This window comes from Delphinapterus leucas, chromosome X (assembly GCF_059928025.1).
Source record: "Delphinapterus leucas isolate spDelLeu-1000000601 "Yukka" chromosome X, BTC_Dleu_Yukka2, whole genome shotgun sequence".
Taxonomy (NCBI): domain Eukaryota; kingdom Metazoa; phylum Chordata; class Mammalia; order Artiodactyla; family Monodontidae; genus Delphinapterus; species Delphinapterus leucas.
Window position 1 is genome coordinate 43,831,542 of NC_143150.1, and position 26,045 is coordinate 43,857,586.

The 26,045-nt window shown below is 37.0% G+C and overlaps 1 protein-coding gene across 1 annotated transcript in view; it reads left to right on the top strand.

Annotated features, from left to right (window-relative positions):
* The window catches only part of LOC111170887 (nuclear RNA export factor 3), a 283,690-nt gene that overhangs the window by 25,026 nt on the left and 232,619 nt on the right, over positions 1-26,045 (top strand). The window lies entirely within an intron of this gene.

Genomic DNA, 26,045 nt, shown 5'->3' on the forward strand with positions numbered 1-26,045 from the left:
CACCTCTTCCCACCCCCACCCGACTAACTCATTTCCTCATTTCCCCTTTAGGATTCAACTTAAATAGCATGCCTACTATCATTCCCTGGTCTAGTTCCTCATATTATACCTCACAGAACCTTGTTCTCTTTCTTTATCATAATTTGGGATTACATGTTTGTTTAATGTTTCTCTTCCCCACTAGATTGTACATTTCATGCTCTGAGGGACCATGTCTGTCTTATTCACCAGGGCATATCCAACATTTAGCCCAGTGCCTGACACATGGTAAGTCCCACGAGATAGTAGATTAAATCCTACTAAATTGCCATTTTTAAGTAAAAACCAGGCACACATCAGCAACTTCATAAAGTGCAACATAATACTTTTTGAATTAATGAAAGATGAGACAGGTGAATTATTAAGCAAAGAGAATGAGAAAGGAGCCTGAGGAATATGTTTTACTCTCAGGAATCTGGCTGAGTTGCTGACCCTGAGTCCTTCCCTCTAAAGGAAGGAGCACCTCTGATCCTTGTCATGAGTGTCTCTCCCCACTGAATTCCTCAAAGTCCATGCTTCACACTCCCAGGTTTTGTGTTCCTGCTTAAGCTCTTTCTCCTCCCATGCTCTTTCATGTTTTCCTCCCTTTTCACAGCTATTTTTGGCAACTAACTCATCAAGGGCATAAGGAATTCTATATGATGTTTCTTTACTCCCTTTTGCTGATAAGTTCCCCAATGTTCTTTGCCAGTTCATAATAATATTTGATTTATCCAACTGAGAGACTAAAAAGAAGAATCAGTGGCTGTATTGAATGATGAAGGAAGAAACTTCTTACCCTGGAGAATTACAGCATTGGAGTGGAGTATCTGTGAGGTATTGAAGGCAGAAAGAACCTAAGAAATTTCAGGGTTGCCTCCACTTCACAGTTCCACTTTTCCTTCCCTCTCATATCCAGGAGACAGCAATTACAGCAGTGGTGTGACCCTTGACTCATCAGCAGGGCAATTGAGAGAAGGGGAGGGTCACAGAATCTACCAGAGTTCTGAATAAAGTTTGAAAATTATTGTATAGAACAAAACCAAAAATCAGGTATTGGAACAAAAATCATGTATTTCCTGGGTGTCTTGAAAAGATAGAACTTAAGTCCAAGAAGAAGATCTAATGCTGGGGTATTGATTTGGGCTACCAGTGTTTGATACACAGGAGGTACTGCATAAATACACAGTGAATGAATGAATAAATGAGTTGTTTTAGGAAACATCAGCAAATGAAAACCATTAAAGTATAACCTCCCACAGTCTTTTTTCATCTCTATGTATATTTCAAACAGAAGTAGGTTCATTTGATATATACTGTGGCAAAATCTTATGTTATAAAATAAAGCAGACTGCTTTGCTGTTGATGTTGTTGTTTTTGCCTTTCCTTAGTAAAAGTATACCTTTCACTTTTTGGTTTCCAGTTCAGCATGTAAGGAGCTTGAAAGCCACCATGCCCATTCTCACACAATAAAAAGCTTACAAATTTAAAATCAACAATTCTTAGACCATCAGAGAATTGAGATCACAGGGCAAACTACTGTCCTCACAAATTGGAGAGATAAACAGGTGTATATAGAGAATTACAACTTACTGGAGCAGAAACTCAGGAGCAAACCACTGCTGGAGCCAGAACCATGATAGGAAAACAATCTATAATTAATTTCTGGGGGCTCAGTGTGGACAAGCTTAAGAGTTAAAAACTCTGGTGGACCCAGTCTATGGGTCCCTCCTCATTTTCTTGAGTTTTATCTCCAAGAGCCATACAGTTCCTCACAGTGAAGATCAGAGTAAAGTACCCTCAGGCTTCTAGCAAGGGGAGGGGAAAAATAGCCATTTTGAAATACACCCAAAGAATTTGTTTTTCTTAAAAAGACCTGCCCTCATAAGAAACTAATTAAACTGGGGGAAGGAAAATACCCAACTCTTGTTCTCTCCAGTTTTTCAAGTGGGGGAAGGGAAATATCCCCTTCTAGCATTCCTGACTCACCTAATTGCGCAGGCAGGACTGAGGAGCACTTTTGAAGGTCACAGCCCATGGCACAGTCACACTAGAAGGCTGGAACTTAATCATAAGATAGTAGAACACTTCCCTTCCCCCCACATCTTACCATCACACCAATAAGCTTCCTGTAAAATAAGAGAGGGATACAATGGAAAAAATTGCACATTGCATGTATAAGAACTTACTTAAAAAGAAGACTCTAGTAAAATCCAAAGTCAACAGGAAAGACAAAAGCAAGGACACCAGAGGAAATTTTAACCTCTGATACCTACAGCTACAGCAAACAGTGAAAACAGTGTAACTTCTAGTCAGATAAACATATGCCTCACACTAAAAGCCTATGTATCTCAATTCTTTTTCCTCAGTACATTATGTTTGGCTTTTAACAAAAACTTATGTCATAACAAATATAAAAAAACATAGTTTGAAGAGAGAGAGAGAGCAAGTATTAGAACCAGACTCAGATATGATAGATTTTGGAATTATCAGACCAAGAACTTATGGTGAGAGCTCTAATAGGTAAAGTAGACAACATGCAAGAACAGTTTGGTAATGTAAGCATGGAGATTGAAAGAGTCAAAAGTAAATGCTAGGGCTTCCCTGGTGGCGCCGTGGTTGAGAGTTCGCCTGCCGATGCAGGGGACACGGGTTCATGCCCTGGTCTGGGAGGATCCCACATGTCGTGGAGCAGCTGGGCCCATGTGAAAAAAAAAAAGTAAATGCTAAAAACAAAAACATTGTAAGAGAAATGAAGAATGTCTTTCATAGACTCATGCCCATAGACTGGGCATGGGTGAGGAAACAATCAGTGAGATTAAAGATATGTCAGTAGAATCTTCCCAAACTGAAAAGTAAAAAGAAAAAAAGAAAGAAAATGATAGAATAGAATATCCAAGAACTGTGGGACAATCACAAAAGGTGTAACATATATGTAATAGGAATACCAGAATTAAAAGGAAGAAAGGAACAGAAGAAATAGTTGAGTAATAATGGATAAGAGTTTTCCAAAATTAATGACAGATATTAAACCACAGATCAAGAAAGCTCAGGAATACCAAGCAGTATAAATACCAAACAATGTACACCAATGTATATCATATTTGAACTTCAGGAAATCAAAGTCAAAGAGAAAATATTGAAAGAACGCAAAGAAGGGGAAAAAAACCTATAGAGGAGCAAGGATAAGGATTAAATCAGACTTCTCTTCAAAAACCATGAAAGCAAGAAGAGAGTGAAGTATATCGTTTAAAGGGTTGAAAAGAAAAAATCACTAGTTTAGAATTCTGTATCCAATGAAATTATCCTTCAGAAGTGGAGAGATAAAGACTTTCTCAGACAAACACAAATTGAGGGAGCTCGATCCAGTTTATATTAGATCCAGGAATTCAAGTATTGTTCAACATACAAAAATTGATCAGTGTAATTCACCACATCAACATAATGAAAGAAAAAAACCCCACACAGTTATTTCAATTGATGCAGGAAAAGCATTTTACAAAATTCAACACAATTTCATGATAAAAAATACTCAATAAACTAGGAATAGAAGGAATCTACCTCAACATAATAAAAGACATATGAAAAACTCATGGTAAGCATCATACTCAATGGTGAAAGAATGAAAGCTTTCTTTCTAAGGCAAGGAGCAAAGCAAGTATGTCTATTTTCACCACATCTATTCAACATTGTACTAGAAGTTCTAGCCAGAGCAATGAGGCAAGAAAAATAAATAAATAAAGGCATCCAAATTGGAAAGGAAGGAGTAAAATTATCTGTTTGTAGATGATATGATCTTATATGTAGAAACCCTAAAGGCTCTACAGAAAACTGTTAGAACTAATAAATGAATCCAGAAAATTAGCAGAGTACAAAGTCAACATGCAAAAATCAATTGTGTTTCTACACTATAACAATGAATAATCTGAAAAGGAAATTATGAGAACGATTTCATTTATGATAGTATCAAAAGAATGAGAAAATAGAAATTAAGGATGTTAAAGACTTGAACAATAAAAACAGAACATTGCTGAAAGAAATGAAAGAAGACATAGACAAATGAAAACACACCCCATATTCATGGATTGGAAGATATAACATTGTTCAAATGTCAGCACTATCCAAAACAATATATAGATTCAATGTGATCCTTATCAAAATCCCAATGATGTTTTCCACAAGTATAGAAAAATCTATCTTTAAATTAATACAGAATCTCAAGGGACCATAAATAGCCCAAACAACCTTGAAATGAAAGAACAAATTTGGAGGACTCACACTTCTTGATTTCAAAACTTACTACAAAGCTACAGTAACCAGTGTGGTAATGGTATAAAGACAGACATATAGACAAAAGGAAAAGAATAGAGATCCCAGAAATAAACACTCATATATCTAGTCAAATGAATTTTTTTTTTTTTGCAGTACACGGGCCTCTCACTGTTGTGGCCTCTCCCGTTGCAGAGCACAGGCTCCGGACGCGCAGGCTCAGCAGCCATGGCTCATGGGCCTAGCCGCTCCACGGCATGTGGTATCTTCCCAGACCGGGGCACAAACCCATGTCCCCTGCATCGGCAGGCGGACTCTCAACCACTGCACCACCAGGGAAGCCCTAGTCAAATGATTTTTGACAAGGGTGCCAAGACTATTCAATGGGAAAAGAAAAGTCTTTTCAACAAATGGTGCTGGGAAAACTAGATATTCACATGCAAAAGAATGAAGTTGGACCCTTACCTAACAACATATGGAAATGTTAACTAAAAATGGATCAACGACCTAAATGTAATATCTAAAACAATAAAACTCTAAAAAGAAAACAAAAGCTTCACAGCATTGGATTTGGCAGTGGTTTCTACGATATGACACCAAAGACACAGATAACAAAAGAAAAAATTAGAAAAATTGGACTTCATGAAAATTTTTAAATTTGTACATCAAAAGATACTATCAGCAGAGTAAACCCACAGAGGCAACCCACAGAATGAGAGAAAATATTTGCAAATCATATATAATAAGAAATTAATATCCTAAAAAACAAAAACAAAAACCAAGCAACCTGATTCAAAAATAAGCAGAGCAAAGGACATGAATAGACATTTCTCTAAAAAATATACAAATGTCCAATAAGTACATGAAAAGATGCTCAGCATCACTAATGCTGAACATCATTATTAGGGAAATGCAAATTAAAACTACAATGAGATACCACCTCATACTCATTAGGATAACTAATATCAGAAAGAAAAAAACCCAGAAAACAACAAGTGTTGGTGAGGATGTGAAGAAACTGGAACCCTGTGCATTATTGATGGGAATGTAAAATGGTACAGCCACTGTGGAAAACAGTATGGTGGTTCCATGAAAATTAAAAAGGAAATTTCCATATGATCCAAATCTGGATATTTATCCAAAAACTTTGAAAGCAGGGTCTTGAAGAAATATTTGTATACCCACATTCATAGAGAGCAGCATTATTCACAATAGCTAAAATTTGGGGGCAACATGTGTCCATTGACAGATGAATGGATAAACAAAATGTGGTATATACATACAATGGGATATTATTCAGCCTGTAAAAAGGATGAAATTCTGTCATATGCTACAGCATGAATGAACCTTTAGGACATTATGCTATGTGAAATAAGCCAGTCATAAAAAGACAAATACTATATGAGTTCATTTATATGAGGTATTTAGAGTAGATGGCAAGTAGAATGGTGGTTGCCAGGAGCTGGAGGAAGGGAAATGAGGAGTTATTTTTTAATGGGTATAGAGTTTCAGTTTTATAAGATGAAAAAAATTGGAGATGGATGGTGATGATGGTTGCACAACATTATGAATTTTTAATATCACTGAATTGTACACTTAAAAATGGTGAATATGGTAAATTTTATGTTCTATGTATTTTACCAAAATAAAATAAATGAAAAAAAGAACATAAGCTCCATTTGTAAAAAACAAAAATAAGTACACAAGTATAGGGCATGGAAAGTGAAATTCTTTGGTATTCCTCTCTTCCAATGACAACTGCTGTTACAGTTTCAATGTAGCGTTTGTATTTTGTGTATGCATATTTTAGCAATTTATGTAGTAATTATTCTTTTAAGAAACATGTCACAATATAATGTCGTTCAATCTGCTTTGTTTAATGAAAATTAATACATACAAATACACTCACTCGATGCTCTAAATTTGTCCCTCTCCACAGAAATCTATAACAAAGCAAAGCAAAAACTAGATCATTAAGTACAAAGATGTTAAGCCAAATATCTATTAAAGCACCAAATATCTATTAATGTTCTGGGAACATTTGTCCCTCTAGTGAAGTCCATCTTCTTAACCATATAATTGCAGATAAAAGGTACATTCTTGCTGGCATACATACTTTCAATCTACCCCAACCCGTTATCTGTTGTCTGAACCATTTCCTAATTAATGTATTACCTCAGTGCCCAGCCTGTCTCATTTCTGTTCCATTGGTGACCATTTACAATTTCTTAAAATTGTGGACACATGAAAATATAATGGAAGCACAGGCAGCCAATAGACCCACCACCTGCTGGCAACGGCTGTTAACATTGTGCAATATTTCCCCTTGCAGGTTTTTCTATAGGGGGCAGAAGGCTCTTCTGGAGACCAAAATAATGCTTGTTTCACATCCACTTCACCTTTAGGACTGGAAGGGTGTCTGCACTTTCAGAGGACTTTGTCATGTGACAAAGGAGCCAGATTTTGAAGGGCAGAAGTTCGGAGAAAATGCCCTGATACTTATTATCATTATCTTTGACTATTTTTCAGGTACATTATTTTTCTGTATATGCCCATAGATGCACATATGTATACATTATGCATACAATAAAAAAATTAAATGGAACTATACTGCAGGTGCTGGAGTATAACTTTGTTCTTTTCTAAATACTTTACCAAATGACCTAGGAACATTTGTCTCTGCACTTATATCAGATAACACCTTTATGACCTATGAAATATACAAAGACTCAGAGTGCAAGGGATTAATGCCACATAATTTGTTTGCCACACCAGTCCTAAGAGGAATTTTAGTGACCACTGGGAAGGTAACATATTCATCCCTTTACATGCATAAGAAGTCCTCTGAGGTGCTGGTAACGTTCAATATTTCAATCAAGCATAAAGAAGAAAATGCATATAATCAGGGAGCCCATTAACCACTGACAACCAGTATAACAAATAGGTGTGATATTAATATTTCTGCATTTTGAATCCTTCACTGGCTTGAAAATGTACCCTTTAAAGTTTTATAAGGATTAAATGTGTTCATATAAATGAGGCACTTTAGAAGTATACGTGGCACAGAACAAATGCTTAATATTGCCACTAATAATAGTCAGGTCCATATTCGTCATATAAGTGTGTATAAGTGCACACATACATAAATTTCATATATATGTTTTAGCCAAATATAGCATATGCTGTGAGAAAAAGATATGACCCTACTTTATCCAAATGACTACTTAGTATATAAAATGCTGCTCAACATAATTATTTATTGGGAAAATCCAGACTAAAAACATAATGCAATGCCTTCTGGAATGGCTGAAAGTAAAACTAACAATACAGTTGGTGAAGATGTAGCGTAAGTGGGGTGTGAATCGGTACAGCCATTTTGAAAAACTGTTACGCAGCATCTACTAGGGCTGAACTTACACGTACCTGATAGCCTACAGGTTATCCTGATAGCCTGTATTGTACCCATAGGCAAATATATAATACTTAACAACAATTAATTTGTATGTATGCCAAAAATAAATATACAAAATGTTCATAGCAGCATCATTCATAATAACCCAATGCTGAAAACAAAACAATGCCCATCAACAAGAATAGATAAATTTAGTAAAGTCAAAGAATAGACTGGTCACAGGTTCTAGGCTCTCAGACACTTGTCTGGTCCTATCCCTTCATTAGTTCTCACCTCATCCATCAAAGTACCTTACACTGAAGCAACACTGAACTGTTCATCATAACTACCAAGTATATACCTTTGCACATTCTTTCTTCTGTACCATGGATCATACCTGGAATGCCCCCCTGGAAACTTTTCCTTGACTACTCATCCTTTCTCAGCTCAAATGGCACTTCCTTCTTGAGGCTTCACTTACAATCCCCAATCCCACTATTGGCAGGAACCACCCATATGCTGTTCATCCACAGCATGTCACTTACCTTTCTAGTATGTTGCTCTAATGCAGTTAGTGTGAGGACTATAAAGAGAATGCTAAACACCAGCAGGTGGCAAATCTGGGTAATGGGTACTTTTGTGTTTGTAAAATTACTCTCTGCACTTCGTTGCACACATATATATATGTTTGCCATATTGCATTTAAATTTAAAAATAACTGTTGGTGAAAGTGTGGGCAAACAGCTACTGTAATATCTAAATTTCACAATCTTTCTGGAGAACAAATAACATTCATGGAGCTTCATGGGAGTGATTTGATGATTGTGGAATTTTGTTAAGAATCCAAAACCCCCAATGTTTTTCAACAGGAGCAACATTGGTGTTTTGGTGGGGAGGGGTCAATCTTCTTGTGAGGCATCAACAACACTTGTTGTTAAACAATTTTGAGTACACCAATATGGTGGAATGCTATGCAGTCATTGAAAGGAGTGAGATGCTTCTATGTATGCATATAATTTATATGTGATTCTGCATGATGGAGATGTAAATAAAACACAATCTTTTGCATTGTATTTAAAATTTAGGAAAACTATCACACTCACTTTTGTTTCTGTCTCAATTGGAAGAAAATTTTAAAATAATCCTTCCTGATTTTATCAAGACAATCTGGCTTTCATAGGGGATGAACAAAATTCTTTCTTTAATAAAAATCTTATTAAGCTTTGAACTAGATATGTTACATTAACTGTTACATGTTTTAAAGCACCAATAATTTTTACAATCACCATTGTTTGCAACTTGTGTTATCATATGGAAAATGTTTCAACTTGAAATAAATGCAACAAAAAATCTTTAATGACCATGAATAAAACAGTAATAAAACTTTCAGCGTTAGAACAATTCTTATCTACCACGTGAGTTTCAAGGTTAGTGAACAATAGTTTTTTGTATAAGGAATACTCTGCTTAGAAGCTATTTACCATTCTAAATTATTATATTTTTCCTTGAGTTTGGATGCATTCAAGAGGTTAAGAGGAACTTTACCAATGCTGCCCATCCCCTAAGGCAAAAAAACATGGGGGTGACCTAGCTGGTGACCTCTCCCATAGGGGAAAAGGAGAGCAGTGATTGAGTACCTGGCTACTCCAGCTTTGTGGGATGCTGCTGGACTCATTTCTCTCCAGAAGCACCCAAAGGACTGAGGCAAGAACTCGATGACTTGGGAAAGGGAGTATTTTGGGAAAGAGGCAGATAAGAATATTGAAGGGCATTAAAGGGACATTACTTGCTCACTGTACACAGGACTTCAACAGGAAGTTGGACCACAAGCCTCTGAGAGAACTTCACTGGAAGATCCTCCTACTGGGCCCATGGGCACTCCCAAAACTCTGAGTGTTAAACCCACACTTTCCCCATTCTGTGGCTGGCTCCATGTGTGCACCCCCAAGTGCAGAGGTAAACAGAGTGTTTTCAGAAAAACAGGCCACGGTTCTAGGCAGGGGAAAAAACACACACTTGAGCTATAGTGCCACCTTTTGGAAAACAAAAGAGAGGTTTCCAGCAAATAGCCTGGCAAGTTGTAAGAACCAGAGAGGACATAAAAGTTAAAAATTCTGCTACAAGAGGGAGTTGGAAGTGCAGAGCAGGTGTATCCATACAAGATTTGGGAAAACCCTAGATATAAGAAAGACCAATGAAAAATATCCCCCACTTGAAGACAGCTAATAAAGTTTGTAAGAGGTGACTGCTACTTCAAATGTGAAAGCAGTAACAGAAAACCTCAAGGAACATGAAGAATCAAGGAATCATGTCATCACCAAAAGATAATAATAAATCTTCCAATAACCAAACTCAATGACACAGATCTAGCTGATAAAGAATTCAAAATAGCAGTTTCGAGGAAACTCAAAGAAAGCACAGAAAGACAATTCAATGAAACAGGAAAACAATACATAAACAAAATGAGAAATTTAACAAAGGAACAGAAATCATTAAAAAGAACCAAACAGAAATTCTGGAGCTGAAGAATTCAATAAATGAAATGAAAAATGCAATAAACTGTATCTACAACAGAGTAGACCAAATGAAAGATATAATAAGTGATCTGAAGGATAGGAAATTTGAAATAAAAGAATTAGAGAACAAAGAAATAAGAATTTTAAAAAGCAAAGAAAACCAAATATAAAATATTGAAATAAGTGGGACTCCAGAAGAAAAAGAGGGGGAGAAGGGGCAGAAAGTTTATTTAAAGAAATAATAGATGAGAACGTCCCAAACCTGGGGAGAAACTTAGACATCCAAGTTCATGAAGCTAATAAATCACCCTCATCTCAATGCAAAAAGACCTTCTCCAAGACACACTAAATGAAACTGTCAAAACTCAATGATAGAGATTCCTGAAAGCCATCAGAGAGAAAAAGATTGTAACCTAAAAGGGAACCCCCATTAAGCTATCAGAATACTTCTCTGAAGAAACCCTACAGGTCAGAAGAGAGTGGAACGATGCATTCAAAGTGTTAAAAGAAAAAAAATCAGCCCAGAATACCCTATCCAGTGAAGTTATTTTTTCAGATATAAAGGAGAAAAAAAGACTTTTCCAGACAAATGAAAGCTGAGGGATCTCATTGCTGCTAGACCTGCCTTGCAAGAAATGCTGAAAGAAGGGCTTCATGCTGAAATTAGAAGATGCTAGTCACTGACATAAAAACATATGAAAGTATACAACATATTGGTAAAGGTAAATATACAGTCATATTTAGAAAACTCTAATTTTGTAACATGATAGGGGATTAACCACTTAACTATAGTATAAAGGCTAAAGGAAAAGAGTATTAAAAATAACTATAGCTATTATAATTTATTCATGAATACACAATATAAAAAGAGACATCTTTCTTGTTAAATTTTGACATCAAAAATATAAAAGGAGGGAATAAAAGTGTTGAACTTTTGTATGCAATCAGAGTTAAGTTGCTATCAGCTTAAAATGGACTATTTTATCTATAAGATGTTTTATGTAAGCCTCATGGTAACCATTCACAAAAGATAAAGGAAGGAGAAACAGAGAATACCACCATGGAAAATCACCAATTCAAAAAGGTAGACAGAAACAGAGGAATAAAGAAACAGTGGAACTACAAAATAGCCAGAAAGCAGTTAAGAAGATGGCTTTAGTAAATTCTTACAGATCAATAATTTCTCTAAATGTAAACAAATGGATTGAATTCACCAATCAAAAGGCACAGAGTGGCTAGATGGATATAAAAGCAAGACCAAACTACATGCTGCCAGCAAGAGACTCACTTCAGATTTAAGGACAAACATAGGCACAAATTGAAGGGATGGGAAAAGATATTCCATGCAGTGGAAAACAAAAGAAAGCAGGAGTAGCTATACTTATATCAGACAAAATAGACTCTAAGGCAAAAATGCTAATAAGAGACAAAGAAGGTCATTCTATAATGATAAAGGGGTCAATTTACCAAGAAGATATACAATTGTAAATATATATGCACTCAACATCAGAGCCCCCAAATGTTTTAAGTAAATATTAACAGACCTGAAGAAAGATATAGACAACAATATGATAATAGTAGGGGATTTCAATACCCCACTCTCAGCATTAGGTATATCATCCAGACAAGAAATCAACAAGAAAATGATAGACTTGAATCATACATTAGAGCAAAAGAACGTAACAAATATTTATAGAATATTCCATCCAAAAGAAAGAAAATACATGTTCTTCTCAAGTGCAAAATGAACATTCTCCAGGATAGACTATACGATAGGACACAAAACAAGTCTTAATAAATTTAAGATTGAGATAGAAGGAACCTTAATGACACACTTTAGTTGTTGAATCAATCAGTCCTGAAGCTTGTCCTATCTACTTCTGCTTTTCTGGCTAAATGAAATCATAAACTTCCTTAATATTTTATCGAGTTTCAGTCAATTATTCTTTACATAGAGCTAAAATTCCCCCATCCAGTAGAATGGATATAACAATATTTCTTACAGAATTTTCCATTTTATTCTGTTCAGACCTACTCCATTATTTATAATGGCTGTATAGCTTTCCAAAGTATTATTGCACCTTAATGTATTTATTTTCACCCTTATTTATAAGTATTAAAGTTGTATTCCATTTTGTGGGAATTTTGGTATTTCAAAAACGCTGAAATAAAATCTTGTTATTGCATATAGTAACATACTTGCACACTTGGATGTTTTAGCAGCTCGGACATAGAACATTGTATGACTTTTCATCTGGGAGGTAGTCATAGGCATAGAATTTTGGGGTTAAAGGCTGTAGAATTATTGTAAGGTTTTTTGTGTGTTCATTTTGTTTTTTTTGCGGTACGCGGGCCTCTCACTGTTGTGGCCTCTCCTGTTGTGGAGCACAGGCTCCAGACATGCAGGCTCAGCGGCCATGGCTCACAGGTCCAGCCGCTCCATGGCATGTGGTATCTTCCCAGGCCGGGGCACGAACCCGTGTCCCCTGCATCAGCAGGTGGACTCTCAATCACTGCGCCACCAGGGAAGCCCTATTATAAAGTTTTTGAAACATATTTTCAAGCTAACTTTCAGAAAAGTTGTCAGTTCTCATTCTCACCAGCACTGCATGAACATGGCCATTTTTCTGAACCTTCACCTCTGGGATAAATCACTAATAATGGCATGGACTCAGAAGTCAGACTGTCTGTTCAAATTCCAGCTCCAAAACTTAATAGTGATGTGGCTTTGGGTATGTGGTTCATTATCCTTAACTACAAAATGGGCCTAACAATGGTATCTGCAAGCAACTTGCGTGGTTAGGGAAATAAAATAAGTCATGTAAAGTGCTTAGATTGTAAGTGGTCAATAAATGTTGGTTGTTATCGTTATTAAGATTATTTACCAACCTGTGACTTGAAAATGTTTTCTTCTTCTCGTTTGCATTTCCTTGAATACTGATGAAACATCATTTATTCCACATGTCTGTTACTCAATTGTAAAATGGTTTACCTTTATCTTTCTTGTCCATTTTGATATCTGTGTTGCCATTTCCTTGATAATTTGAACCCAATTCAATATATAATTATAATATTAACTCTTTGTTTTTCCTATATGTTATTTTTCCAGTAGTTTCTTTGCATTTTAAAATTATACTTATATCATGAAAAAGCATATTTTTATTTTTGTAACATCTTTATTGGAGTATAATTTCTTTACAATGGTGTGTTAGTTTCTGTTTTATAACAAAGTGAATCAGCTATATATATACATATATCCCCATATCTCCTCCCTCGTGCATCTCCCTCCCACCCTCCCGATCCCAACCATCCAACTAGTCACAAAGCACCAAGCTGATCTCCCTGTGCTATGTGGCTGCTTCCCACTAGCTATGTATTTAATATTTGGTAGTATATATTAATCCATGCCACTCTCTCACTTCATCCCAGCTTACCCTTCCCCCTCCCCGTGTCCTCAACTCCACTCTACATCTGTGTCTTTATTCCTGTCTTGCCCCTAGGTTCTTCAGAACCATTTTTTCTCTTAGATTCCATATATATGTGTTAGCATAAGGTAATTGTTTTTCTCTTTCTGACTTACTTCACTCTGTATGACAGACTCTAGGTCCATCCACCTCACTACAAATAACTCAATTTCGTTTCTTTTTTGGCTGAGTAATATTCCATTGTATATGTATGCCACATCTTCTTTATCCATTCATCTGTCGATGGACACTTAGGTTGCTTCCATGTCCTGGCTATTGTAAACAGCGTTGCAATGAACATTGTGGTCCATGACTCTTTTGAATTATGGTTTTGTCAGGGTATATGCCCAGTAGTGGGATTGCTAGGTTGTATGGTAGTTCTATTTTTAGTTTTTTAAGGAACCCCTATACTGTTCTCCATAGTGACTGTATCAATTTACATTCCACCAACAGTGCAAGAGGGTTCCCTTCTCTCCACATCCTCTCCAGAATTTATTGTTTGTAGATATTTTTGATGATGGCCATTCTAACTGGTGTGAGGTGATACCTCATTGTAGTTTTGATTTCCATTTCTCTAATGATTAGTGATGTTGAGCATCCTTTCAAGTGTTTGTTGGAAATCTGTATATCTTCTTTGGAGAAATGTCTATTTAGATCCTCTACCCATTTTTGGATTGGGTTGTTTGTTTTTTTGATATTGAGCTGCAAGAGCTGCTTGCGTATTTTGGAGATTAACCCTTTCTCAGTTGCTTCATTTGCAAATATTATCTCCCAGTCTGAGGGTTGTCTTTTCATCTTCTTTATGGTTTTCTTCCCCTGTGCAAAAGCTTTTACGTTTCATTAGGTTCCATTTTTTAATTTTTGTTTTTATTTCCATTTCTCTAGGAGGTGTGCCAAAAAGGATCTTGCTGTGATTTATGTCATAGTGTGTCCTGCCTAAGTTTTCCTCCAAGAGTTTTATAGTGTCTGGCATAACATTAAGGTCTCTAATCCATTTTGTGTTTATTTTTGTGTATGGTATTAGGGAGTGCTCTAATTTCATTCTTTTAAATGTAGCTGTCCAATTTTCCCAGCACCACTTATTGAAGAGACTGTCTTTTCTCCATTGTATATTATTACCTCCTTTATCAAAAACAAGGTGACCATATGTGTGTGGGTTTATCTCTGGGCTTTCTATCTTGTTCCATTGATCTATATTTCTGTTTATGTCCCAGTACCATACTGTCTTGATTACTGTAGCTTTGCAGTATACTCTGAAGTCCAGGAGCCTCATTCCTCCAGCTCTGTCTTTCCTTTGCAAGATTGCTTTGGCTATTCACGGTCTTTGGTGTTTCCATACAAATTGTGAAATTTTTTGTTCTAGTTCTGTGAAAAATGCCAGTGGTAAATTGATATGGATTGCATTGAATCTGTACATTGCTTTGAGTAGTAGAGTCATTCTCACATTGTTGATTCTTCCAATCCAAGAACTTGGTATATCTCTCCATCTGTTTGTATCATCTTTAATTTCTTTCATCAGTGTCTTACAGCTTTCTGCATGCAGGTCTTTTGTCTTCTTAGGTAGATTTATTCCTAGGTATTTTATTCTTTTTGTTGCAATGATAAATGGGAGTGTTTCCTTAATTTCTCTTTCAGAGTTTTCATCGTTAGTGTATAGGAATGCAAGAGATGTCTGCACATTAACTTTGTATCCTGTTACTTTACCAAATTCATTGATTAGCTCTAGTAGTTTTCTGGTAGCATCTCTAGGATTCTCTATGTATAGTAGCATGTCATCTGCAAACAGTGACAGCTTTACTTCTTCTTTTCCAATTTGTATTCCTTTTATTTCTTTTTCTTCTCTGATTGCTGTGTCTAAAACTTCCAAAACTATGTTGAATAATAGTGGTGAGAGTGGGCAGCCTTGTCTTGTCCCTGATCTTAGAGGAAATGGTTTCAGATTTTCACCACTGAGAACAATGTTGGCTGTGGGTTTGTCATATATGGCCTTTATTATGTTGAGGAAAGTTCCCTCTATGCCTATTACCTGGTGGGTTTTTATCATAAATGGGTGTTAATTTTGTGGAAAGCTTTTTCTGCATCTATTGAGATGATCATATGGTTTTTCCCCTTCAATTTTTTAATATGTTGTATCACATTGATTGATTTGCATATATTGAAGAATCCTTGCATTCCTGGGATAAACCCTAATTGATCATGTTGTATGATCCTTTTAGTGTGCTGCTGGATTCTGTTTACTAGTATTTTCTTCAGGATATTTGCATCTATGTTCATCACTGATATTGGCCTCTAGTTTTCTTTCTTTGTGACATCTTTGTCTGGTTTTGGTATAAGGGTGATGGTGGCCTTGTGGAACGAGGTTGGGTGTGTTGCTCCCTCTGCTATATTTTGGAAGAGTTGGAGAAGCATAGGTGTTCTCTAAATGTTTGATAGAATTTGCCTGTGAAGCCATCTGGCCCTGGGCTTTTGTTTGTTGGAAGATTTTTATTCACAGTTTCAATGTCAGTGCTTGTGATTGGTCTGTTTATAGTTTCTATTTCTTCCTGGTTCAGTCTCGGAAGTTTGCTTTTCTAAGAATTTGTCCATTTCTTCCAGGTTGTCCATTTTATTGGCGTATAATTGCTTGTAGTAATGTCTAATGATCCTTTTATTTCTGCAGTGTCAGTTATTACTTCTCGTTTTTCATTTCTAATTCTATTGATTTGAGTCTTCTCCCTCTTTTTCTTGATAAGTCTGGCTAATGGTTTACCAATTTTGCTTTTCTTCTCAAAGAACAAACTTTTAGTTTTATTGATCTTTGCTCTTGTTTCCTTCATTTCTTTTTCCTTTATTTCTAATCTGAACTTTATGATTTCTTTCCTTCTGATAATTTTGGGGTTTTTTTGTTCTTCTTTCTCTAACTGTTTTAGGTGTAAGGTTAGGTGTTTATTGGAGATGTTTCTTGTTTCTTGAGGTAGGTTTGTATTGCTATAAACTTCCCACTTAGGACTGCTTTTGCTGCATCCCGTAGGTTTGGGTCGTCGTGTTTTCATTGTCATTTGTTTCTAGGTATTTTTTGATTTCCTCTCTGATTTCTTCAGTGATCACTTCGTTATTAAGTAGTGTATTGTTTAGCCTCCATGTGTTTGTATTTTTTACAGATCTTTTCCTGTGATTAATATCTTGTCTCATAGCATTGTGGTCAGAAAAGATACTTGATACAATTTCAATTTTCTTAAATTTACCAAGGCTTGATTTGTGACCCAAGATATGATCTATCCTGGAGAATGTTCCATGAGCACTTGAGAAAAATGTGTATTCTGTTGTTTTTGGTTGGGGTGCCCTATCAATTAAGTCCATCTTGTTTAATGTATCATTTAAAGCTTGTGTTTCCTTATTAATTTTCTCTTTGGATGATCTGTCTATTAGTGAAAGTGGGGTGTTAAAGTTCCCTACTATGAATGTGTTACTGTTGATTTCCCCTTTGATGGCTGTTAGCACTTGCTTTATGTACTGAGGTGCCTCTATGTTGGGTGCATAAATATTTACAATTGTTATATCTTCTTCTTGGATCGATCCCGTAATCATTATGTAGTGTCCTTCTTTGTCTCTTGTAATAGTCTTTATTTTAAAGTCTATTTTGTCTGATATGAGAATTGCTACTCCAGCTTTCTTTTGGTTTCCATTTGCATGGAATATCTTTTTCCATCCCCTCACTTTGAGTCTGTATTTGTCCCCAGGTCTGAAGTGGGTGTCTTGTAGACAGCGTATATATGGGTCTTGTTTTTTTATCCATTCAGCCAGTCTATGTCTTTTGGTTGGAGCCTTTAATCCATTTACATTTAAGGTAGTTATCGATATGTATGTCCCTATTACCATTTTCTTAATTGTTTTGGGCATGTTATTGTAGGTCTTTTCCTTTTCTTGTGTTTCCTGCTTAGAGAAGTTCCTTTAGCATTTGTTGTAAAGCTGGTTTGGTGGTGCTGAATTCTCTTAGCTTTTGCTCGTCTGTAAAGGTTTTAATTTCTCTGTCAAATCTGAATGAGATCCTTGCTGGGTAGAGTAATCTTGGTTGTAGGTTCTTCTGTTTCATCACTTTAAATATGTCCTGCCACTCTCTTCTGGCTTGCAGAGTTTCTGCTGAGAGATCAGCTGTTAACCTTATGGGGATTCCCTTGTATGTTATTTGCTGTTTCTCCCTTGCTACTTTTAATATTTTTTCTTTCTATTTAATTTTGATGGTTTAATTACTATGTGTCTTGGCATGTTTCAGCTTGCATTTATTCTGTATGGGACTCTGTGCTTCATGGACTTGGTTGACTCTTTCCTTTCCCATATTATTGAAGTTTTCAACTATAATCTCTTCAAATATTTTCTCAGTCCCTTTCTTTTTCTCTTGTTCTTCTGGGCACCCTATATTTCACATGTTGGTTTGTTTAATGTTGTCCCAGAGGTCTCTGAGACTGTCCTCAATTCTTTTCATTCGTTTTTCTTTATTCTGCTCTGTGATAGTTATTTTCACTATTTTATCTTCTCTGTCACTTACCTGTTCTTCTGCCTCAGTTATTCTGCTATTGATTCCTTCTAGAGAATTTTTAATTTCATTTATTGTGTTGTTCATCACTGTTTGCTCTTTAGTTCTTCTGTGTCCTTGTTAAACGTTTCTTGTGTTTTCTCCATCTATTTCCAAGATTTTGGATCATCTGTACTGTCATTATTCTGAATTCTTTTTCCTGTAGACTGCCTATTTGCTCTTCATTTGTTTGGTGTGGTGGGTTTTTACCTTGCTCCTTCATCTGCTGTGTGTTTCTCTGCCTTCTCGTTTTGCTTAACTTACTATGTTTGGGGTTTCCTTTTTGCAGCCTGCATATTCATAGTTCCCATTGTTTTTGGTGTCTGCCCCCAGTGGGTATAGTTGATTCAGTGAGTTGTGAATGCTTCCTGGCGGAGTGGACTGGTGCTTGTGTTCTGGTGCATGAGGCTGGATCTTGTCTTTCTGGTGACAGCACTATGTCTGGTGTTGTGTTTTAGGCTGTCTGTGACCTTATTATGATTTTAGGCAGCCTCTCTGCTAATGGGTGGGGTTGTGTTTGTGTCTTGCTAGTTGTTTGGCATTGGGTGTGCAGCACTGTAGCTTACTGGTCGTTGAAAGGAGTTGGGTCTTAGTTCTGAGATGGAGGTCTCTGAGAGAGCTTTCACTGTTTGATATTACATGGAGCTGGGAGGTCTCTGGTGGACCAATGTCCTGAACTTGGCTCTCCCACCTCAGAAGCACAGGCCTGACACCCAGCTGGAGCACAAAGACCCTGTCAGCCACACTGCTCAGAAGAAAAAGGAGAAAAAAAAGATAACAAAATAAAATAAAAGTATTAAAATAAAAATGGAAAAGTTATTAAAAATAAAAAAATTAAAAGTAATAAAAAGAAAGAAAGAAGAAGACACCAACCAAAAAACAAATCCACCAACGGTAACAAGCACTAAAAAGTATATTAAAAAAAAATGGACAGACAGAACCCTAGGACAAATGGTAAAAGCAAAGCTATACAGACAAAATCACACAAAGAAGCATACACATACACACTCACAGAAAGAGAAAAAGGAAATATATATATATATGTATATAAATAAAAAGAAAAGAGCAACCAATTCAGTAAACAAATCTACTAATGATAATAAACTCTAAATACTAAAGTAAGATAAACATAAGAACAGAAACAAATTAGATGCAGAAAGCAAACCCCAAATCTACAGTTGCTCCCGTAGTCCATCACCTCAATTTTGGGATGATTTGTTGTCTATTCAGGTATTCCACAGACGCAGGGTACATCAGGTTGATTGTGGAGATTTAATCCGCTGCTCCTGAGGCTTCTGGGAGATATTTCCCTTTCTCTTCTTTGTTTGCACAGCTCCTGGGGTTCAGCTTTGGATTTGGCCCCACGTCTGCGTGTAGGTCACCTGAGGGCGTCTGTTCTTTTCTCAGATGGGATGGAGTTAAAGTAGCAGCTGATTAGGGGGCTCTGGCCCACTCAGGCCAGGGGGAGGGAAGGGTATGGAACGTGGGGCGAGCCTGCGGTGGCAGAGACCGGTGTGATGTTGCAACAGCCTGAGGTGCTTCGTGTGTTCTCCCTGGGAAATTGTCCGTGGATCACGGGACCCTAGCAGTGGTGGGCTGCACAGGATCCCGGGAGGGGAGGTGTGGATAGTGACCTGTGCTTGCACACTGGCTCTTGGTGGCTGCAATAGCAGCCTTAGCGTTTGATGCCCATCTCTGGTGTCCGCACTGATAGCCGCAGCTTGCACCCATCTCTGGAGCTTGTTTAGGCAGTGCTCTGAATCCCCTCTCCTCACGCACCCTGAAACAATGGTCTCTTGCTTCTTCGGCAGCTCCAGACTTTTTCCTGGACTCCCTTCCGGCTAGCTGAGGTGCACTAGCCCCCTTCAGGCTGTGTTCACGTGGCCAACTCCAGTCCTCTCCCTGGGATCTGACCTCCGAAGCCTGAACCTCAGCTCCCAGCCCCTGCCTGCCCTGGTGGGTGAGCAGACAAGCTTCTCAGGCTGGTGAGCCCTGGTCGGCACTGATCCTCTGTGTGGGAATCTCTCTGCTTTGCCCTTTTCACACTGTTGCTGTGCTCTCCTCTGTGGCTTTGAAGCTTCCCCCACGCCGCCCCCGTCTCCGCCAGTGAAGGGGCTTCCTAGTGTGTGGAAACCTTTCTCCCTTCACAGCTGCCTCCCAGAGGTGCAGGTCCTGGCCCTATTATTTTGTCTCTGTTTTTTCTTTTGCCCTACCCAGGTACGTGGGGAGTTTCTTGCCTTTTGAGAAGTCTGAGGTCTTCTGCCAGCCTTCAGTAGGTGTTCTGTAGGAGTTTTTCCACATGTAGATGTATTTCTGATGTACTTGTGGAGAGGAAGGTGATCTCCACATCTTACTCCTCCACCATCTTGATGGTCTCTAAAGGCTTAGTTTTAAAGTAATAAAAGTTATTTTTCTGCATAATTTCAGCCTTGGGTTATATGTTGAGAAATGTCTTTAGCATGCTTAAGTTAAATAATCATCTACTTTCTCCCAGTTCTGTTATTATTATATTCAATTTGTCAATCCATTTAAGTAACAACTTTGTTTCAAATAATTCTTAAGGATAGTGGAAAAGGATTATCTTAAAATGTTAAGTGAAAGAGGAGCATACAAAACAGTGTGTACAGTATTATTCAATTTTTATAAAACTAGATTTCATTTGTGAATATTTTGTGTAGAAAAAAGACTAAAAGAAAAGAAACTGAAATATTTAACAAAGTTTAGCAGGATTAAGATGATTTTTTATAATTTCTTCTTTATGCTCCTTTGTGTTTTCCAAAATGAATGTGTACCATTTGCTATCAGAAATTTAAAAAATAAGATTATTTTTTAATTAAAAGATGTGTTGTATCTTAAAATGATTTGGAGTGGTGTGTTTCAATATAAAGATAATGTAAGCCATGTATCTAATTTTAAATTTTCTAGTAATCTCATTTTTTAAAAGAAAAAGTAACTGGTGTAATTAATTTTAAAGTATATTTTATTTAACACTGTATATCCAAAATGCTATCATTTTATCGTATAAAAAGTATTGATAAGATATTTTACATTCTTTTTTTATACTATGTGTTTGAAATCCTGTGTGTGCTTTACACTTTTACCTGTCTCAAATTACATTAATCACATTTCAAGTTCTCAATAGCCACATGTGGCTCATGGTTATCATATTGGACACTGCAGATTTGGAACATAAAAATGTCTTGAGTCCCAAATTAGGCTAAATCCTACTCACCTGCTGAACCATTGCTTCAAATTACTTTTGAAATGCAGTTGATATGGATTAGGGGCTACAAACTGAAGTGCCTCTAAGGGCCAGAGAGGAACTATATAATTTGAATAAGAAAATCTGTGTACAAAAAGTTAAACTGAAGCACGTGTCTTTCTAGAATTGAAGCCACCACTAGCTCCTTCTAGTCAATTGGTGCACCATGGGAATGCAGGCTCAGGGTTGACAGACTTACTGAGTTTTCATGGAAACTTAAACTCTGGATTTTCTTGTGCAATTTCTCAATTATTGATTATCAATAATGATTCAAAAATTGAACAGCACCTTGTGCGACAAATTGTTTTTACCAAATGTAATCCTTTTTATGCCAACTTTTGACTACTGGGATCAATACATACTTTCAAAAATCCACTAATTTTATTAACTTTGAAACATTAGGCTACTCATTTTTGGTGACCTAAACCTTTTTTTTTTTTTCATTTTACATGTGTTATAACATTAACAGCTAACATTTACTGGGAGCTTAGTATATGACAGGCATCTTGCTAAACACTTTCCACATTTTACCAATGAGAGAAATGAAACTAAGGGCGGTTGACCAACTTTGTTTAAGGTCAAAAAACTTGTAAGTGATGTTGCCAATATTTGAACTAAAGTCTGCCTGACTCCAGTCTGTGCTTTTACAAACACTCCTTTAAATCGCCTAGGAGTATCCACGTCTAGGTAATCTACCAATCTCCCTCCCTCTCTCTCTCTACACACACACACACACACACACACACACACACACACACACACACACTCCTCTAGTCCTTTTTTTTCTCTAGTTGTGGCAAGCGGGGGACATTCTTCATCGTGGTGCATGGGCCTCTCACTATCACAGCCTCTCTTGTTGCGGAGCACAGGCTCCAGACGTGCAGGCTCAGTAGTTGTGGCTCACGGGCCTAGTTGCTCCACGGCATGTGGGATCCTCCCAGACCAGGGCTCCAACCCGTGTCCCCTGCATTAGCAGGTAGATTCTCAACCACTGCGCCACCAGGGAAGCACCTGTTTCTTTTTCTTTTATCTTTCTCTCCTTTATGCTCATCCTACATCTCCTTTCCAAAACATATTTCCTTTTCCCATTCTTATTTTTCATTTTCATTGCATAGTATTGTCTCTGTTTTATCCACCGTGATAAGGGAAGCTCTCAGCCAGTGGTGTGCTAAAGCCAGCTCTTACTGGCTCAGGACAGTTAATTATACATATCTCTTCTGAACTTTGCATTAAGTGACATCATGTTGGCAGCTGAAAATCAGCTGTAGTAGGAGTATTTACACAATGGAGATAAGCTAACACTACACATAGTTTACTGGAAACCTAGTTGTTTAACATTTAGTTTATCAGCACACCACTGGCTTTAGCACTGGTTACACATCTGATTTTTTCTGTCTGGGGATCAATGTAGGTGTTAGGTAGCTTATCTGCCCATCTACTTTTTCCTTTGGTTTTGTAAATTCTGTTATTTTCTGGAACCCAAACTCTTACATTAACTCCCTAGCTTATTACATTGATTCCTAATGTGTATGGTGAATTTTAGTTCTTTGACATTCAGAAGACAACTTTATTTTCCAGTTATGCATGAAATGAAATTCCTTTTTATTCTTTTTAAAGAGATCTATTTTTAGTACCTTGACTATGCATTAACTGATATCTTTTCTGAATACATTTCCTCACTGGGACAGCTGGATATTATGGTCAGAACCCCCTTCAGCTCATTTTGCTTTAATTTTTGTCCTGTTTTTGCATGTTTCCTTCTCTTATGGCACATTTATGCCTTCTATTTCATAGCTTTTTCCCTTAAAAATCTTCTAAAATATTCTTTGGACTTCTACCTGTTTTAACTTCAAGTCTCTTAAAGGATTTCCAAGACCTTGCTTCTTATGGGCATATTATTATTATTTTCCTTCCTGGAGCATTTCCATGTTCCTGCTTTCATTGGACAACTCCCAAATGATGCTGATTGGAATACTGGATCTTTGCAACCTTTTTAGTATCACATTCACAGATAATTTCTTACGTTATTCACAGAGATGGAAAGCCATGTTCATTATCTATCAGATTTATCCATTTAGAACTCTCAGAGGGCATCCTCATTTTCAAGGTTTGAGGTCCTGGGGACCCACAAATTATATCCTCCATGTACTTATCTTTTTTCTTTTTTGGATGCACCATGCAGCTTGTGGGTTCTTAGTTCCCTGACCAGGGATTGAACCCGGCCCTAGCAGTGAAAGTGCCGAGTCCTGACCACTGGACCGTCAGGGAATTCCCATCCTCCATGTACTTACATTAGTCCTCTGAATTTTGTGTTTCTTGGGGAAAAAAAGACTTCTTAAAAACATACCCCATGCCTTATTCAATCAAACTAGATGATAAAATGGTTTCATATACCTGCTTCCTCATCCTGTTATCTCAGTCCTATGTTTCCTCTAACCGTAAGAGCACTTTTTTTTTGTAGGTATTTACTCAACCACAGGAATGATTAGTAATATGATGATTTATACCTGCATCTTTCCAACTTTGCCAGCCTGACAGCCATTTTTTTCTATCCAATTGCATTTCTTTCTGGAGTTAAACAGATTATTTTGGCAAATTTGATTAAATATAACTGTTTTCGGGCTTCCCTGGTGGCACAGTGGTTGAGAGTCCACCTGTCGATGCAGGGGACACGGGTTCGTGCCCCGGTCTGGGAAGATCCCACATGCCGCGGAGCGGCTGGGCCCGTGAGCCATGGCCACTGAGCCTGCGTGTCCGGAGCCTGTGCTCCACAACGGGAGAGGCCACAGCAGTGAGAGGCCCGCGTACAGCTAAAAAAAAAAAAATACCTTTAAAAAATATATATATAACTGTTTTCCAATACTTCTGCAAAATGCAGGTGTCAGAATCTCAAATGACTGTTTTGGGTTATGAAGTTGTCTGTGTAATTCCCCTTCCTGACCCTGACTCTACCCTATATTTTCATTGCATAGAACAGACTAGTTTCTCTCTTAATATTTGCTAGATTTTCAGAATCTGTGGCTTCAGGTCTATGTTGGATGTGAGACTCTTTTTCAAACACACACTCTTGTCAAATTCCCAGTAGAAAACTTTACATTAGGTTGTTCCTGTTATTTGCAACCTGACAAGGCCAATATTGTTGGCCAATTTATTTTTTGTTAACATGTAGTTTGTGATTAAAATTTTATTTTTTGTTAGTTTATATAGTTTGGGGTTAAAAAATATGAAACCACTGGAAATTTGAACAATGACTGGATATTAAATAATTGTTTCCCACATTTGTTTGTGATTATGGTACTGTGGTTATGTTTTAAAAGCATAATTATCCTTTAGATATACATACTGTATCAGCTAACCATTGTTGTGTAACAAATTACCCCCAAATTTAGCAACTTAAAACCACACACATTTATTGTCCTAGAGATTCTGTGAATCAGAAGTCTGGGTGTGGCTAATCTGTGTCTTCTGCCTCGGGGTCTTTTGCAAATCTGCAATCAACTTGTTGGCCAGGGCCAGGGTCTTATCTGAAGGCTTGAGTAGGGAAGCATCTGTTTCCAAACTCACTTATGTTTTTTGGCAAGATTCACTCCCTCAAGAGCTATAGAACTGAGAGTCTTAGTTCCTCACTGCCTGTTGGCTGTAAGACTCTCAGGATTTTGCCATACGGGCCTCTCTAACATGGCAGCTTGTTTCATCAAAGCCAGCAAGGGGGTAGGGGACAGGGAGAGAGCCTCCTAGCAAGAGAGAAGTCATAATCTTCTGTAATGCAATCACAGATGTTACAACACATCACTTTTGCTGTATTCTATTGATTAGAAGTAAGACAGTGATTTTGCCTACATTCAATAGGAGAGAAAAGTAAACCAAGGCATGAATACCATATCCATAAGTAATTTGAAATCTACATATCTTTTTGTCAATGAGAATGTTTTAAGTGCCTCCATTGCATTTATAAGCTCACTGAAGAGTTCTTTGGATCTGGATCTATTATTGGCTTTTATTTCTTTTTTGCACAAGTAATCCATATTCCTTAAGAAAAATGTAGTTTAATACAAAGAAAAAAATCACCCAATATCCCTCAAGAGATAACCACTGTTAACTTTTTAGTGTACACTTTCAATTTTTATGTAGTAAGTCTAAAGGTCTTTAAATTTTTCTCATCCTTTGCATTTTAATGCTTCTCTCCATTGAATTCAGATATTCATCTTTATGTTCTTCTAATTATTCTTGTTCCTATTGAAGAATTGAGATCATAGTAAGTATATACACACCAGTAGCCTTTTAAATGTTAATGTGCATCAGAATTACCAGGGAAGTTTGTTAAAAATGAAAGTTCTGGAACTCCATTCAGTAAATTTGGAGTGGGACATTTTCAAGAAACTCCTCAGGTGATTCTCACACAGGTGGCTGATCAGCATACTTTTAGAAACACTAGGACATTATTAAATAAATTCAGTATTCCGTTAGAAATTGCAGGTATTCTCCTCTAGAGAACTGAAGTTACATATCCAAGGTTATTTTATTCAGGGATGGAATGAGACAAGAACTCAGAGCTCCTGATTCAATCGTTATT